A 6,422-nucleotide genomic window follows, 5' to 3' on the forward strand; every position below is an offset into this window, starting at 1 on the left:
TACTGTGTGCTACTCCTCACTGGTATTTCTATTACCTCTATGGTACGCTGGTGATGTCGACTGATATATACTGCTGTATATTGGAACATGTCACTAACCTGCCACAAGACTGATTGGCTGGGCTGGGAGCTTTTGTCTGCTCACTGTCGATCACAGAGCCCCATTTAACTGTAAGCACTCGTCAGAAGAGCCTACAATTTAAAGTGACACTGTCACCCCCTTTGTGCATTCTGACATCTCTACACAGGTGTAAAGGGTAAATTTAGCGTTTTTCATACCTATTTCATATCATACATCATGGTACTTGTTCAAGTAAAAAGTGATCTTTCATCAACTGCAGATTGTGTTAAGTGGGTGAGGCCTTGCGGCATTAGCGCCACTTATCCCCGCCCACAACGGCACCATCGCCACTGCCCCTTTGACGCCCATTGGTTGGCCTACTTAAAGGGGGTGGGGTCTAGACCTTTCGCCCAGCCTGTTCCAATGGCCGGTGAGGAGGCGGGGCTAACTGTGGCATTTTGGGCGGGGCTAAGCGGTGCTAATGCCGCGAGGCCCCCGCCCACTTAACACAATCTGCAGTTGATAAAGATGACTTTGTACTTGAACAAGCACCATGAGGTATGATATAAAATAAGGTATGAAAACCGTGAAATTTACCCTTTACACTTGTGTAGAGATGTCAGAGTGCAAAAAGGAGGTGACAGTGTCACTTTAAGGGACTATCTAGCACAGAGTCCACCCGTGGATTTCCTAGTTCCCATAAGCCAGTTCAAGACCTGTGCTGGCTGGTGTTATATTTCATGTGGTCAATTCTAGGTACCTGCAGTTACCTACCTAAACTACATCTGAGGTGCTGGCAGGTACCGACTAACATGTGCTTGGCCTAAAGGGCTATGACCCCTGTGACCTGTATTGAAGGGTATTTAAGATGGTAAAGACCTGATCTCTCCATTGTTGGACCCAGTCAAGAGTATTGGAGATATAAACACCTAAGCGAAATACAGAAAACTCGGAATACAGTGTAGTATTGGAGTCTAGGTAGAACACTGGATGAGTTGGGGATAGGTGTTCACAAGATGTCAGTGGATTCAATTAACAACAACAAAAATCTTGACATTGAATCCACATTATAAAAAAATATAGTAAAGTCGAATTTATGAATCCATACATTTTGCCTAAGTCACTTATCATTGCCTGTAGACATGATCTAGGTATACGCTATGGAGTAATCTCACTGGGTGAGCAGCAGGTACTCGGAGGGATATCCAGATCTCACTTGTTGTCACATCATCCAATTACTTCCATAATGACTATTTCTCTTAATCTGCGACTAAAGTAACAATTAAGACCTGACGCCGACTAATTATTGAACAAACAAACGAGTCCCGGGGGCCCCATCCCCCATTGTGTCAGTTCTATAAATAACAGACTCCGCTCCACACTGACAGCTGTTTCTCCTATGTTCTCCAGTGATCGGGGGGAGATCGTATCTATGAGAACAAGGTAAGGGTGAGTTATATCATATATAATGTTTCAGTAAAATGATCCTTATAGTTAGAGGCTCACTGGGAAGAGAAGGAGGAGACACTGGATGGTTTACCATGTAATATGCAGCCAAAAGCAGTAACTCATTGAGATATCTCAAAGTGTTACTTGTGTCTCAACATCAACCTATAGCCTTTCATTGGGTTCCATCAATGTTCTCATTTTCATGTCAAAGAAAAACACATCATCAAAATGTTTCAGAAATGGGATTGGAGGTTCAAATGCAGCTTCATAAAATAAGGTTCTTATTAGGAGATTCCCCAATGTGCAATACAGTGAGTTACTGGTGTGCTACTCTTCACTGTTATTCTATTACCTCTATGGTACGTTGGTGATGTCGACTGATATATACTGCTGTATACTGGAACATGTCACTAACCTGCCACAAGACCATCAGTAAATGGATACAACGGATACACTGTATCCAAATGGTAACCATGGCTGTAATAACATGTTATCTGTATTCCGCAGGCACATTTACCATGATATCAACTGGCAAAGTTTGGCTTGTGTTTTATCACTTTATTTAAATAAAAAAAAAATTGTCTTTTTCTGAGATTTATTGTGCAATAATCCTAACTTCTTATCGGTACTGTTCTTTGCATTGAAATTCCTTTTCTTTTCTTTTTTTTTTATGGGAAGGAGGGGGTGATTTAAGCGTTATTATGATGTGGGTCCTAGAATGAACCAATCCAAATGCTTAACCACCAATGATGTGTGGCTGTGCTGCGTAAATGCATTGACAGTGTCATCTAAAGAGTAAAAAGCTGACTATGGCTATCTGCTCCATGTTGGCTATTAGAGGACACCTATATCAGGACAAGTCCCGAGCCCTTTCTATACTCAATCAATGCCATCAGGACGAGTATACTCCTCCTGTGTCATCAACTTGAAAAAAAAATGGAGGTGGACATACCCTTTAAAAGATTGGTGGCTACCATAACAGATCACATTATAATGCCATTGGTTCTTTTGAGTGGAGGTAATTTTAGTGTAAGTGCCTTTTCTATGGAAGGGATCAAACCAGGGTCCCAGGAAATAATCAGCCCTAAAATTCTCTTTGTGTGCAAGAAGCTTTCTTCTCTTGACATATCAGGGGCTGTAGGTATATGTGCTATGAGCTTAAACCAATGTCTTCTGTCTGTTCCAGAAGGTCTCAATGAAAAAAAACTCCAAAATTGGACCCAGGCAAGAAGACGATAAATAGCTGTAGCTTTTCTTTTATAGATTATCTTTATGTAAAGTGAAGGATCAGGTGTAATGAAGCTCCAGCCTCCTGGATCTTCTAATGTTCAAGTGCTGCAACTTTTTGTGTTCTTTTAATTCTAAGAGTAATGTTAGATGATGAAGATGCAAGAAGTCAACTCCACCTCGGTCTCCGAATTCCTTATTCTGGGATTCCCGGCTCTGTATGATTACAAGTTGTCTTTCTTCTCTATTATTCTTGCCATGTATTGTGTGACTATATGTGAGAACCTCTTGATCATTCTCCTGGTGTCCACTAGCCGACGTCTCCACTCTCCCATGTATTTCTTCCTTGGACATTTGGCCCTGTCGGACATTATCCTGGTAACAAGTGTTGCTCCAAAGTTGCTGGATGTTATCATACGAGAAGGGAGTGCTATACCTTTTGTTGGGTGTTTAACCCAATTTTACTTGTATGGAGGAACAGTCAGTGCCGAATGTTTCTTGCTGACAGCCATGTCCTATGACCGGTATTTGGCCATCTTGTAAACCGTTAAGTTATATCTCAATGATGAGCGTGAATCTTAAATACAGCCTGATCATCTCATCCTGGGCACTTGGCTTTCTGTTGGTGCTTATATCACTTATACTTGTATGTGGTTTGGACTTCTGTGGGCCGAATGTTATTAACCATTTCTTCTGTGACTATGCTCCACTTTTAGAACTTTCCTGCTCATCTACAACTGTCCCTGATATTGAAATGATTATCCTTTGTTTTCCAATAATAATTTTTCCATTTTTATTTGTTATCTTATCATATGTTCATATTTTTAACACAATTTTTAGAATTCCCTCCACATCAGGCCGGCAGAAGACCTTTTCCACTTGTAGCTCTCACCTGGTGGTTGTTTCTTCCTATTATGGGTCCATGATCACAATCTACGCATTCCCATATGGAGGGAATTCAGTAAATGCTAACAAGTTTATTTCCTTGGTCTACATTGTACTGACCCCCCTTCTAAACCCCATGATATACAGTCTGAGAAACAAAGAGATTCAGGCTTCTGTAATGAAACATCTGTTAGTTTGCACTAAGAAAAGAGTCATGTAGGAGAACAAAAAACTAACCTTCTGTATGTTTTCATAGGACCCTAAAAATGTTGGTATTTTTATTTTTTTCAGCCCTGTTTTTGTTAAATCCTCCATTTTAATATGTTAATATGTATGAGGGTGGGAGCACAGCCATCAGCGTACCAATTTGCCTGCACCCAGTCCTCCTCATGAATATTGAGAAGGAGCTCTGCAGTGATGTCACTCCACCCACACATCACTGCAGAGCGTCAAAAGAATATTCAGGAGGAGGAGCATGTGTACTTGGTATTTCAGTGCACCAAGGATGGTACTACCACCCCCAGTGAACCTAATTATCTAATTTACATATATTAAAAAAAAAAAAGATTTAGGGAGAACAAAGCTTAGGGTTAAGGCGCCAGTCTATTAGCGAGTACTGGCCCCGATTTAAGCACTGGAGGCGCGTCGGCCCGACCACAGTGGCAGGAAACCCCCTCCCCTCCCACTTAAAGTGAATGTACCTGATTGTACAATCGCTTTAACTAAAAAAAAAAAAAAAAAACATTTAGCCAAAAGCACAATAAGTGAAAAGAAAATAATAGTAAATAATTTACATTTTAAAATGACATTTTTTCATATGGTAACATTAGTCAACTGATAAAACAAAAAAAATTAACAAAATTAAGTTAAAAGATAGTTTTATTAAAAAAATAAAATAAAATATTGGGATATTCCAACATTTTGTTGTTAAGGAAAAAATAATAAAAAATAGTAAAGTTTATATTTAGATTCAAGCAAAAGAGATTTAATTTGTTAGTTAAAAAAATCTGAAATTGTAAAGATTTTATTCTCTAATCTTTAATGTTACATGGTGAGGCTATGTTCACACGCAGTAAGTTACCAGCCGGGTCACAGAACAGACGGTCTCTGAAAAGATCTTTATCTCTGAAATGATCTTTATGGCAACAGAGTTCTGATGTGGCCGCATTCGAGCACGCCCGTATCAGAGCTCCCCACAGCACACTATGGGCACTGACATGGTTTTCTATGACTGCTATTCAATAAATAGCGGCCGCAAGAAACTGACATGTAAGTTGTTTGCGGCGCCACTATAGATCCTGGCCGGAGTGAATACTATGTATATACATTCCGTCCGGGATTCCTAGGCAGCAATGGCACGTATAAATCAACGGCCATGGTTTTGCAAAAATGTACGGTGTGTGAACATAGCCTGAAGTGTTATATTCAAGGCTAAAAGCTTCCATTGATTATCATTAGAAAGGGCGGGCCAGATGGCGCGACAGTGTTTCTAAGGGTTCTCTGGAGTGAAGTTTACCTCTAACAGCGTGGAACCAGCGCCGAGGAGCGCCTCCCCAGCGTCCCAGGCGCTATAGGGGGCTATCAGCAGGTTAGATTTGTTTAACTTGTTGATAGTTCCCCTTGTGATGTTAACAAAGGCTGCATCTGTAGAAAAAAATCTCTTTGTTTCCTTATGTCCTTATTATTAAAATTAATACAATGATGAAAGCTATAAACTGGAATTATAATTTATTGTATTAAAATATTTTCTTTACTAACTACAAATGAAAAGAAAAAAGGCCACACGTAAATAATTACCCTTCACTCTTAAAAGAAATATGTGTATTTAATATATTTTAATTCTTTATTTTAAAAAAGATTACATTTTTGTTAATTTTCTTTTTCAATTTCCTATGCTTGAAATTATAGTATTCTTTTCTATTTTTTAGTAGATTTCTCACTTTTTTTTTATTTTTAAATATCAACAATCAACAAACAACAGCTTCTGATATTTCCAGCATCTTCCTTCCACATTTCACTAACATGTTGTAAACTGATATAAAATTGTCTCATGTGTTTAATATTGGAAATTTAGATTGTGAAACAGGGAAACAGGGACTGATGGGAATGACCACAATATCTGTAAAGCATTGCAGAATATGTTATATAAGAAGAATAAGTAAATAGTAAAAAAATGATAAATCATATGGTTGCTATGGTAAATGTCACTCCCAATGTTGCTCCCCTTATGACCTTATATAATACAATAAACTCCTGCCATGTGGCAACTTAAACCATGTTGTCTATAGTTCCATGCATTGGGATCTTCTTAATGAATTTTTAGCGCCACAAACTTTTTACTGCAACTATCGATCTAGTGTGACAACTCTGTACATGCTATATGGGCAATTTTCTACTTGTTAGTGTAAAAAAATCTTTTATTCTGGCGGTGTAGGTGGAAAGGGACAAAGCTTATAGCTGCCATGCCTTAGGTCCAGGTTCCACAACGATAATCTACTCCAGAAGCAAGCTAACATGAAGAAGAGTGGAGAAGAAAATAAAGGCAATGCAAGCCTAGGCCAAGGAAGCTCTAGGCCCTACCTCTTTGACCTTGCACCAACAAAATAATAATAAAAAAAAATGTACACAAATAACGGCACATAACATGGAGTCAGGGCGTGGATTGAGTAAGGCTGTGCAATGATAGCAGCGTGTGTGTGTGTGAAGGGGTGCAGATTTGCTTTAGTGCACAACAGTTGTAATTAGGGATAAAGTGAAGGTGTCAGCTGATTTTTTTTTTCTTTAAAAATGGTAAATAAGGG

General features: G+C 39.1%; 1 pseudogene; it reads left to right on the top strand.

Moving 5' to 3' along the window:
* Positions 1-2,889: 2,889 nt before the first annotated feature.
* On the top strand, positions 2,890-3,841 carry LOC138786163 (olfactory receptor 1468-like; annotated as a pseudogene).
* The last annotated feature ends 2,581 nt before the right edge of the window (positions 3,842-6,422 follow it).

The sequence above is a fragment of the Dendropsophus ebraccatus genome, chromosome 1, assembly GCF_027789765.1.
Source record: "Dendropsophus ebraccatus isolate aDenEbr1 chromosome 1, aDenEbr1.pat, whole genome shotgun sequence".
NCBI classification, from domain to species: domain Eukaryota; kingdom Metazoa; phylum Chordata; class Amphibia; order Anura; family Hylidae; genus Dendropsophus; species Dendropsophus ebraccatus.